The sequence below is a fragment of the Hyaena hyaena genome, unplaced genomic scaffold (assembly GCF_003009895.1).
Source record: "Hyaena hyaena isolate Hyena2069 unplaced genomic scaffold, ASM300989v1 scaffold_492, whole genome shotgun sequence".
In the NCBI taxonomy this organism is placed as follows: Eukaryota; Metazoa; Chordata; class Mammalia; order Carnivora; family Hyaenidae; genus Hyaena; species Hyaena hyaena.
Genome location: NW_024081124.1, coordinates 736,411 through 747,285, shown reverse-complemented (window position 1 = coordinate 747,285; position 10,875 = coordinate 736,411).

The window sequence follows — 10,875 nt, the reverse complement described above, 5'->3', positions numbered from 1 at the left end:
CTCCCTGGTGATTTCTGCCCCTTCGCCTCACCCCTCCCTTGTGATTTCTGCTCCCCCCGCCGCACCCCTCCCTGGTGATTTCTGCCCCTTCGCCTCACCCCTCCCTTGTGATTTCTGCTCCCCTGCCGCACCCCTCCCTGGTGATTTCTGCCCCGTGTGCATGAACGAGACGCAGAGAACAGGCTCGCCCCGTCCTGTTGTTACCATCATCCAAAGGCCAAGGACGGGACCACAGTTTCCTCCTCAGGAACCAGGCGTCCCCCACTCTGTCTGGCTGGTGCAGGGGTGGCGAGAGCTGACCCAGGGCCCCTGAGGTGTGCGGCCACCCTGTCCAGACCTCTGGCCCCGGTGCCGGTTTCCTGTGGCCCTGACACAGCCTCCGGGAGGTCCTGAGGGCCAGGTCTGGGCAGGTGGGCGCTGGAGGGTCTTGGGACGTCCCCCCTTTCAACCTTTCCAGGGGACGGTGCTGGAAGCTGGTTTCAGGGGGCCAGCAGGGAGCAGCAGAGGTGAAGCGGGATGGGGTCTGCGGGCAGGGGCGGGGCTGGCTGGGAGCCCTGAGAAGGCTTGGGGCAGCTTCCCCCTCCACCCCCCTGCCCTGACCTGCCCTCTCAGGGCCGCGAGCAGGTCGGGCTAGCTGGGCGCAGGGAAGGGAAGATTTAGAGCCACAGCATCGAGTGCCACTGGTCATCCCCCTGTACAGATGGAGAAACTGAGGCTGGGAGAAGGACAGGAACATTCCAGACCCCACTGCAGGGCTGGGAGCGTCTCAGGATTAGTGTTCCTGGCTCTCAGATCTCCTGGATGGGACTTTTTGTGCAGCGCTCCTCATGGGACAGTCCACAATGGCTGTGATGGGGGGGGGAGGGAGAGGGGAGGAGAGAGGAGAAAGAGCATTTTTAGGATCTGTCTCTCGGCCAGGACACCGTGTGTCCTCACGCTGAGTTGACCCCGCGTCCCAACCAAACCCTCCGTCAGGAAAGAGGTGGGGGGAGGTGTGTGCAGCCCCTGGGGTCTGATGCCGAGCAGCCCTGCGCCCACAGCCGGGCACCGAGCCCCCCCGGGCCCAGGCGGGAAGGGGAGGGCAGCGCGGTCCAGGCGGCACACACCTGTGACGTCCAGTTTTCTGGCAGTTACATTAAAAAGGTAAAGAAAAAAATAGGGAGCTCTGGGTCCCTGCGGAACCTCAGCGGATGGGGTGCTCTTGTCCGGTTAACCCTGCCTTTCGACAAACAGTCTTCAAAGTGGGTTTCCCCACCCCCTGTCTGAGCTGAGGTTTCCTCATCGTGGTCGGAGAGTGACCATGCTGTCGACCACCAGGCGTGCCGCGGCCCCGGGGTCACCCGCTCACACCCGGCCACGGTCCGGCAGCCCTGGCCTTCCCTCCCGGAGCCGGCGTTCGGGTGTCTGGTCCTCTGGCCGGAGAGGAGGCTGTGTTCCGCGGCCTGGTCGGCCCCGTGTGAGCGGGAGGGGCGCGCAGCCTCGGGGCCCCTGCTGTCGCTGTCCTGCGGGGTGAACGGTACGGCCCTTGGGGACACAGGTCCCTTCTCTCTAATAAACAATGTGCACAAGGGTTTCAGGATCTGCACCCCCCCCCCCCCAATTCCACAGAAGAAAAGCGCTGCTGATCTAGAAACTTTGTATCCATCTTGCGGGTGGTTTGCCTTTGTCTTCAAGAAGCTTCTTTCCTTTTCCCTGGACTTGGCATCTGGGGCCACACCCCAGGCCCCACGGGTGCCCCAGAGTGCAGATCCGAGGAGGGAACGGGGAGGGGAGGCTTGCGCTGGGGGGGGGGCAGCAGAGAGGCCCCCTGGGGTCCCGAGCACCCCCCCACGTTCCCGTTAATTGAAGCACAGCTGCCGCCTGGGAACCGCCAGCCCCCCAGGAAGGCTGCCTCTCCCGTCGCGGGGGAAGCCCCTGGCCGCCCTCGCACCTGCCTACCGATGATGCCGACGTGTCCCCGGGGCCCCGCGTGTGATGGCCGGACTGTAATGTGTGCTTGTTGGGAGGTGTCGGGGGGCAGAGGGCCGAGCCCCGTGGAGGGAAGGAGCCCTGATACCTCGTCCACTTCTGTGCTCGCCGCGACCAGCGACCAGGCGTCTGAGCCTCTCCCTCCGAGGCCCCGAGGGTCTTCCTTGGTGGGTCGGTTCTCAGCCCCGGTCCTGCCCTGCCTGGAGCTGCGGCCTCTCACCTGGGCTCCCGTCCAGACCTGCTTCCCCATCACCTGCTGTGCCTGTGACCCGGGGAGGTGGCCGGGGTCGTCCCCTGCGAGCCAGGCCCCCACCCTCCTTGTTCTCGAGCCCCCACAGAGGCGGCTGCCACCTGGGGAGCCCCTCGGGGGGGGGTCCTGAGCCCCGTGACGAGGGCCCCACAGCAGGCTGTTCTCACCAGGACGGGGCCCTTTCATGAGCATCTCACTCTCCCGCGGGGACCAGAGCAGAAATTTAGCGGGGCCGCCCCTGCGGGGGATGAAGTAACAGGCTCCTGGGCTTCCCTGCTCAGGGCAGGCATGACTGACAGCCTCCTGGGTCCAGGTTCCATGGCCGGTGTGCAGGGAGGGGCGAGGGGGGGTGAGCGTCCCCCGACCTCCTGGGGCTTGTAATCCAGCGGGTCCTGTCCCCGCGTGGCCTCACTTGGAGAGGCGGGGACTGGAAGCCCCACACCTGATGCCCAGGGTTCTGGACCCTCGAGGCAAACACGGGGGGGGGGGATGTAGAGACGCTCGCCCTCCAGGCGGCGCAGTCAGGTCCCCAGCTGCAGGTGGGGGGTGAGGAGCCAGAGAAGTGGGAGGGGTGAGGCGTGCACGTGTGCCCATGAGTGTGCCTGTGTGGGTGTGTGTGCATGTCCACCTGTGCATGTGTGGGGGCACGTGTGTGCATGTGCATACTGGTGGGCGTGTGCCCGTGAGTGTGCCTGTGTGGGTGTGTGTGCATGTCCACCTGTGCATGTGTGTGTGCCTGTGTGTGTGCATGTGCATACTGGTGGGTGTGTGCCCGTGTGTGTGCCCGTGTGGGTGTGTGTGCATGTCCACCTGTGCATGTGTGGGGGCACGTGTGTGTGCGTGTGCGTACTCATGGGTGTGTGCCCGTGTGTGTGCGTGCATGTGCATATTGGTGGGTGTGTGCCCGTGTGTGATAATATCCCGAACTGGCTTCCTCCCATTGACTGTATTATCCTGACTAATTGTGTTCTTTTAAAAGCCGCCAGTTTGAAAATCCACTCGTTCCAAACGTACACAGAGGCGACCCCTGGATTTTCCGTTTCCGCTTCGGTCTGACTTTAACGGGGCATCTTTCGCCAGTGGTTTTTGCCTTGTTTCCTTCAACCTTCTGCAGCGGCGTTGAGAGGTGCCCGGCACAGAAATACCCACATCGGTTTTGAGTAAAGAAAAAGCTAAAATGGGGGCGCCTGGATGGCTTAGTCGGTTAAGCGTCCGACTTTCGCTTAGGTCATGATCTCGCGGTTCGTGGGTTCGAGCCCCGCGTCGGGCTCTGTGCTGACTGCCAGCTCAGAGCCTGGAGCCTGTTTCAGAGTCTGTGACTCCCTCTCTCTCTGACCCTCCCCTGCTCATGCTGTCTCTCTCTCTCTCTCCTAGAAATAAATAAAACATTAAAAAAAAAAAAAGAAAAAGCTAAAATGAAGGCGTAAAACACAAACTATTTAAAGGGACGCGTGAAGCTGGAAAACGGAACGGGAAGGCGCGAGTTACCTCGGTCGTGTGTTTTTACCGCTATGGGGTCACCGGGTCACAGCTCTGTGTCTCTAAGGGGGAAAAAGTCTAAGATGATAAACCCGAGACCACATATCGCCCTTTTGGGAGGATCCTGAGCTCCCGGCTCTGAGTGTGCAGATTTCAGACACTGGATGCGTAGGTCCTGTTTGAACCCGGTTTCAGCGCCCAGAACCCCGCGGCCTCCCGCCAGCAGGGGGGCGTCAGGACCGCGGCTGGGACCTCGCGCTGGCTTCGGTCTGACCCTGTGAACACGGGCCAAGCGGAGGTGTTTGCGTCTGGATTTCGTAGTATCATTTTCTCATCCGGGGGCCCGTGTGCGCTGTGACCAACGCGTCCCCACCGAGCCCCACACGCCCGTGCCAGTCGCCTTCCCGACGGCTGCGCTTGGCTGTGCGGTGAGCTCTGCTTCACGCGTCCCGAACTGCACAAGTCCTCACCCGCGCGCACCCGCGTCCTCCCTCCCAAGAGGCTCTTCCCTCCCTCGGACTCGGCGCCGGGTCCCAGCAAAGTGCCGCCCCCTGCAAAACACCAGCGTCAGCCTCTCACCGCCTCCCCGGCCACCACTGCCGCCGTCCACACCGCCGCTCGCTCCCGCCGGGATTTTGTGACAAGCCCCACAGTGGGTCCCTCTGCGTCCACTGCTGTCCCCTCTTTCAACGAGCGGGTGGCGTGATTCTGCTGGACGAGACTTAGACCACGTGCTCCGGGCGCGAATTCCGCCCGGGTTCAGCTCCCTCAGCGCGCGGGGCTCGCGGGAGTCCACGCACCCGCTGGGGCACCTTCAGGCCGACTCTGCCTCGGTTTCCCCGGACACCCGCAGGTCTGCTCCCTCACCCCTTCCCGGCTGCTCTGGCTGGAGGGGAGCCCCCAGCCTCGCCAGGCACCCCATCCCTGCCGTACTTCTCCCCGTGGCCCTGTTACGGGCGAGCCGCCAGAGGCTGCTTTTTCCTGCTTCTGTTTTTGTCTGGCCTCCTTCGGGGGCGTGGAAGCAGGTGCTGACAATGCATGTCTGGCGCGCGGAAGGCGGCGACACACAGCTTCCGAGCAGGGCTTTGCGTGGCGTTCTGTGCGTCCGCCACAAATTCCTTCCGAATGCTCCTCGGGCACCTTACAACCCCTCCTGCTGTGCCAGCTTCCCATCGTCCCTTCTGGTGACGCTCCTTCCGCACGGCCCCCCCCAGCCACCCCGGGACACCCCTTTGCCCCGGCGCCTCCTGGAGCCCGGCTGCCTCCTTTCTTGCTTGCTGCTGGTTTGGGCCAGGGCACCTTCCGGAAGCTCACCCCGAACAGGTGCGCGGGGCGGGCGTGGCGCGACCCAGACGGCGTGCTTGCCCTGGCTTCGCGCTGGACCTGTCCTCGGCTGGCTGGAGGACTCGAGGCTGCAGGCTGCTCCCCGGGGCCCCTGTCCCTCTCCCACGGCCCCCTCCCCCCCCACCGCTACAACGAGAGTCTCCCCCGGCTGCTGAAACGGCGCCAGCACCTGGCTCACGCATCACAATTCCCGTCTGGCGGCTCTGGAGGTTGGGACCCCGACATCGTGGCCGCTCCCTTCTGAGGCAGCGTCTCCCCATGCGCGTGTCCATGTCCAAATGCTCCCTTGTAGGGGCATCTGGGGGCTCAGTTGTTAAGCGTCCGACTTCGGCTCAGGTCACGATCTCACGGTTCGTGGGTTCGAGCCCCGCGTCGGGCTCTGTGCTGACAGCTCGGAGCTGGAGCTGCTTCGGATTCTGCGTCTCCCTCTCTGCTTCTCCCCATCTCATGCTCTGTTTCTCTCTGTCTCAAAAATAAATTCAAAGAAAACTATTAAATAAAACAACAAATGCTCCTTTAAAAAATTTTTTTTAATGTTTTTTTTTTGTGAGAGAGAGAGAGGTGTAGAGTACGAGCAGGTGAGGAACAGAGAGACAGAGAGAGAGGGAGACACAGAATCCGAAGCAGCTCCAGGCACCGAGCTGTCAGCACAGAGCCCGACGCGGGGCTGGAACCCTCGAACCGTGAGATTGTGACCTGAGCCGAAGTTGGACACTTAACCGACTGAGCCCCCAGGAGCCCCCAAATGCTCCCTTTTTACGAGGACCCGGGTCACGTTGTGATCTCATCCCAGTCTGTGACGTGTCAGGACCCTGTTTCCGGGCCACGTGGCTCCCTGAGGTGCTGTGCAGTGGGCCCTCCCACAGCGGGACCCGGGCCGCAGCTGAGCCGGGAACTCACGGCGAGGTCGCCTTTCTTCCCGAGCGTCTGTAGGTGACCCTCCGCGACTTCTCGCAGCCTTTTGGCCTTCCTGCTCCGGACACTGGGGGCGTCATGGGACCCTGCCCTGGTGCGCGTTGGCCTTCCGTCTGGAAAGGCCTGGGGTCTGTTTTCCTGTGACCCCCCCGCCCCCCGTTCTGCCTGCAGCGCTCATCGGTGGAAGGTCGGCCCCCATGTGCCGATGTCCCAGACTTAACGCTTCAGTTCCTACTGACCCCGCCTCCTTGCGGCCCTATTTTTGGGGCTATTTCTTCAACTTCATTTGCAGAACTTTCCACTGAGTTTTGTATTGCTGCTACCATGTCAATTTCTCGGGGCTCTTTCTTAATTTTGGGGTTGTCTTCACCGTTTCATGGAAGCCTGTTCTTCTGTGGGGAACTGTCTTCCTGTGTCCCCCCGAGGACACGGATGAGAAGGCTTTTGAGGTTTCCCTCTCGTTCCTGTATCAGCCCTTCGAGACGACACCCCCTTGGGTCTTTCTTGCCCCAGGGTGTAGACGCCCTCACGGCCTGCGCATTTTCAAGGTGACTGCAGTCCCCACGGCTGGGCCGGGCTGTTGGTGGGTGGGGTGCGGGTGGGGGGTGGGGGGGGCGGGGCCTCACCACAGGAGGGCGAGTGGACCCCTGGCCGTCCCGGGGCTCCCGGCTTCGGCGGGTGATCCAGGGAGGAACACCTGGCTCTCACCCGAGGCCTGTGTTTGCGAGAAGACCCTGGGCACCCGGGACGCCGACGTCCACACGTGACCCCCTGCCTGCTGGGTGGCCCGGGGTGGGGGGGGCTTCCCTCACACGGGGTCGGTTTGCGCGGCTGACCTCCTGGGGACACCTGGGGCGGCTGCCCCGTCGTAACCATAGACTCTGCCGCCCCCTCCCTGCTCCTCTGTCCGGTGTCATCTCTGCGGGGCCGGGGGAGGCGCCCCCTCCCTGGCTGACGGCCCTTCACCCGGCGGCTGCTGCTGCGCTGCCGTCTGGCCCACTCTGTCTCTCTGGATTCCTGACCCCGGGGCCGTGGCCCGGAAGGCCTGGAGGCGGGGTTCCTTGGTGCTGCCACGTGGCCTGTGGCGGCTTCTGCCAGGAAGCCCTCCTGCATCATCCCCAGGGTCCCCCCTGGCCCAGCCGAGCCCCCACCCCTCCTTCTGGGCCCCCCGCATTCTCTTCCCAGCCCAAAGGCCTCTTGCTTTAGGAAGCCTCCCCTGGACACGGCAGAGGAGACAGGCGTCTGGACCCCAGAGCCCTTCTCCCGCCCCACCCCCCGCACCTTGGGGGGGTCTCTGTCTGCTCCGGCAGTGACTCTCAGTCCCTTCCGTGGGGCCGGGTGGGCCGGGCAGGTGTGTAATTGTCGTTTTCTGTGTGAACTCATTGTTTGGTTTTGGTGATGTTTTCGGTGACGGCGACCTCTCTGCAGAGGGCCCTGGGCTCGGAGACCAGGCTCAGCTGGGCAGCCCCCAGCTGCGCGGAGGCCAGGCCCTGGGTCGGCGGGTCTGAGCCTCAGCCGTGATTCCGCTCCTGTGGCCGTCCCCTCTCCAGGCTGCCGCCTCCTTCTGCAAAGTGGGCACAAGAATGATGCCTGAGGCGGGCCGTGGCGGGGACCAGATGTGGGTACGGGTGTGGAGCGGTTCGCACAGTGTACGACACGGGCAGCCGTTCAGCTCACTGGCTGCCAGACCTGGTGCGCAGGGGTGCGGTCGGCGGAGGGTGGGGCACTGGGAACCCCACTCCCACAAATGCAGCCTGCGACGGAGACGAGCTCTTGACCACTATTGTCTTTCCGGTCCCGCTGGGGCGGCCTGATTCCACGCCTCCCCCTTCAGTGAGCACCTGCGTTGGCCAGCGGTGGAATGAGCTCCCCGTCGCTGGAGGCGTTCAAGAACCTACCCAGTGGCTTCACACCCGGGCTGGTCAGCCCGGCGGCCCCTGGGGACTTGCCCGGGAGGGGTTTCTGGGCGCAGGGTAGGGGCTCCGCGCGCGGGCATGCTGCCTGGACATTAAAATCGGCCGAGCTGAATCTGAAGAGAGTTCCAGCTTGAACGCCCTTTGCCATGGGAACAGCAAGTGATTGCAGTCACCACTGTGCCCATCAAGTTGGAAAAATAAGAAATACAAATCTTGACTGTGGCGTGAGGCTCGTTCCCGTTCAGAACAAGGCTCCCAGGGACGTCCTGCGCCCTCCTCCCAGTCTGGAAACGCCCTCAGAGGTCGCGCCGGGACCCGCCACGCTCCCCTGGCCACGGCTTGGGGCCTCCGTGGCGCGCTCTCCCCACCACGGGACTGGCTCACAGCGGCAACCGTCGCCTTCTGGAGACAAAACAGGGGTGCCGCCCGGGCTCAGAGGCCTTGCAAAGTGGTGGGTGGTGCGCTGGGAACTGCAGCCCCCGTGCGCGCACCCGCTCTGGGCCCCCGGCGCCCCCCACGCCCCCCACAGGGCCCAGGCCTCCCTGCGGCCCCCGGTGCAGCCTCCCTCAGGCCTCTGCCTCCCTCCCCGGCTCGCCTGGCCCGGAGATCTGAGCAGGAAGGACCCCAGGGAGCCGCGGGGTCCCCCCCCCCAGGGACTGAGAACACATCCCCGAGGGAGGAAGCCACTTGCCAGAGGCCGCGCCCCGCGGGAGCGTCTCCACCCCCCGCGGCTGGGTTTCTGTAAATCTGTCGCATCAGCGCCACGCGCCCCGGGCACTTCATTCCATAAACTTGGCCAAATCAAAACCACTGAGTATTTGAAATACACACAGGTTTTAGATCCCTTTTCTTTAGAGGAGACGCAAGTGGGTCTAAAAATTTTTTAAATGAACGAACTCTGGAGATTGGGTTGTACTTTGCTGTCAGGCGGGAGCCGTGGGCCGGGAGGGGACGTGGGTCCTCAGCCAGTTCAGGTCAGCGCGGCTTCCAGGAACCCTGGCCAGGTGGCCTCAGGGCCCTCGGTGTCGCCTTCTGTCGAGGGAGTGGGGCCGGCGCGTCCCGCTCGTGTCCCCTGTGAGGGTCCCCGAGCCCATGGGCGTGTCTGCCGTCAGCGAGTGTAGACAACCCTGAGCTTTCAGCGCAGACATTCCTGTGACGGATTCTCAGAGCGGCGCCCTCTGGCTCCATGCGAGGCTGGGTCCCCTTCTAGCTCGGACGCCTACTTGAAGGATCTAGTGTTTACTAGATTTTTTGTTTTTTTTTTAATGTTTATTTATTTTGGGGAGAGAGACAGGATGAGCCGGGGAGGGGCACAGAGAGGAGACACGGAATCCGAAGCAGCTCCAGGCTCCGAGCTGTCAGCACAGAGCCCGACGCGGGGCTCGAACCCACGAACCGTGAGATCATGACCTGAGCCAAAATCAAGAGTTGGATGCTTAACCGACTGGGCCATCCAGGTGCCCCAACATTCACTCTTTTTTGGGGTACAGATGATTCCCCTTTGACGGTGCTGTAATGTGGGGTTCTCTGGCTTCGATTAGGGAGCGCGTCGGGGATGAGCTCTATGGAGGAGCCCGGGGTACAATCTCCCTCCCTGCTCAGGGGGTCAAGGGACAGAAGTGGAAAGGCCCCGCCTGTGACCCCGCCCCCCCCCCGTCCTCTGTCTCTCCCGGCAGCTCCTGTAAGGCCGCCGTTCTCAGTCTGGCATGTCTGTCAGCTGTTGAAAAGCAAAAGCCTCAGACAGGGTAGCTCATGTCATGTCTTAACAACCACCGCATTTTTGGTTTTACCTTGACCTTGAATCTTCCCAGACTGGAGCAGCATCCTACACACGCCTGTCTCCCCAGGTGACAAGGGACAGGGACAGACCTGAGTTGTCGCAAGTATTTGGGGCGTAGGGCGCAGGACAGACGGGCCCCACAGCAGGCAGAGCGAGGGCTGGGTTGGTGTGGACGGACCCCAGACCTGCCACGTGTGAGCTGGGCGGCCGCGGGCGGGTCCTTCATCTCTGTGAGCCTGCGGCTCCTCGGTGCGGGGCAGGGGGGACACTGTGCAGCTCCAGGGGCATGGGGGACACCTGGGGCCCCTCGTGTATGGGGGGGACACCTGGGGCCCCTCGTGTATGGGGGGGACACCTGGGGCCCCTCGTGTATGGGGGGTGACAGCTGGGGCCCCTCGTGTATGGGGGGTGACAGCTGGGGCCCCTCGTGTATGGGGGTGACAGCTGGGGCCCCTCGTGTATGGGGGTGACAGCTGGGGCCCCTCGTGTATGGGGGGACACCTGGGGCTCCTCCTCCCAGGCCCACGGTGCACCCGCCCTGGCTCCTCCCCAACCACCCGCCGCAGGCTACCTCGTAAGCCCCGTTTACCTGCTAAGTGCCCCCCGGATCCATCCGTTCCCCATGTCCGCAGCCCTGTCGCCTGCATCCCCGCCGCCACCGCCCCTGCCAGGCTGGCTGCAGACCCCCGCGCCCGCCCCGGCGCCCGTGCCCCCGCGCCCGCGCCCGTGCCCCCCGCGCCCGCGCCTGTGCCCCCGCGCCCGCGCCCGTGCCCCCGCGCCCGCCCCCGCGCCCGCGCCCGTGCCCCCGCGCCCGCCCCCGCGCCCGCGCCCCCGCCCCCCGCGCCCGCGCCCGTGTCCCCGCCCCCGCCCCCGCCCCCGGGCCCCCCAGGCCCTGTCCCCACTCACAGACTGATGCTCTTCTGGGCGCAGACCTGGCCGCCTTCCTCCCGCCTCAAATTCTCCTCGACGGAGACGAGGCTCCCTTCGCGGCCACCGCGCTCCTTCTCCGCCCGCGTGAGAGGCCCCTGGTCCCCCACGATCGCCCCCAGGGCCTCTGCCCACGCCCTTCCCTCCCCGCGGGGCAGCGTCCCGGCCTCATGGGCTCCGTGGGTGATGCTTCTCTGGGTCTCGGGGGAGGTGCGTCTTCCTGAGGGGGGGGCGCATCCGCCTGCCCCGAACCTGCCCCCCCTTACAGGGTCGTTGCGTGGGTGTGACCACGTGGT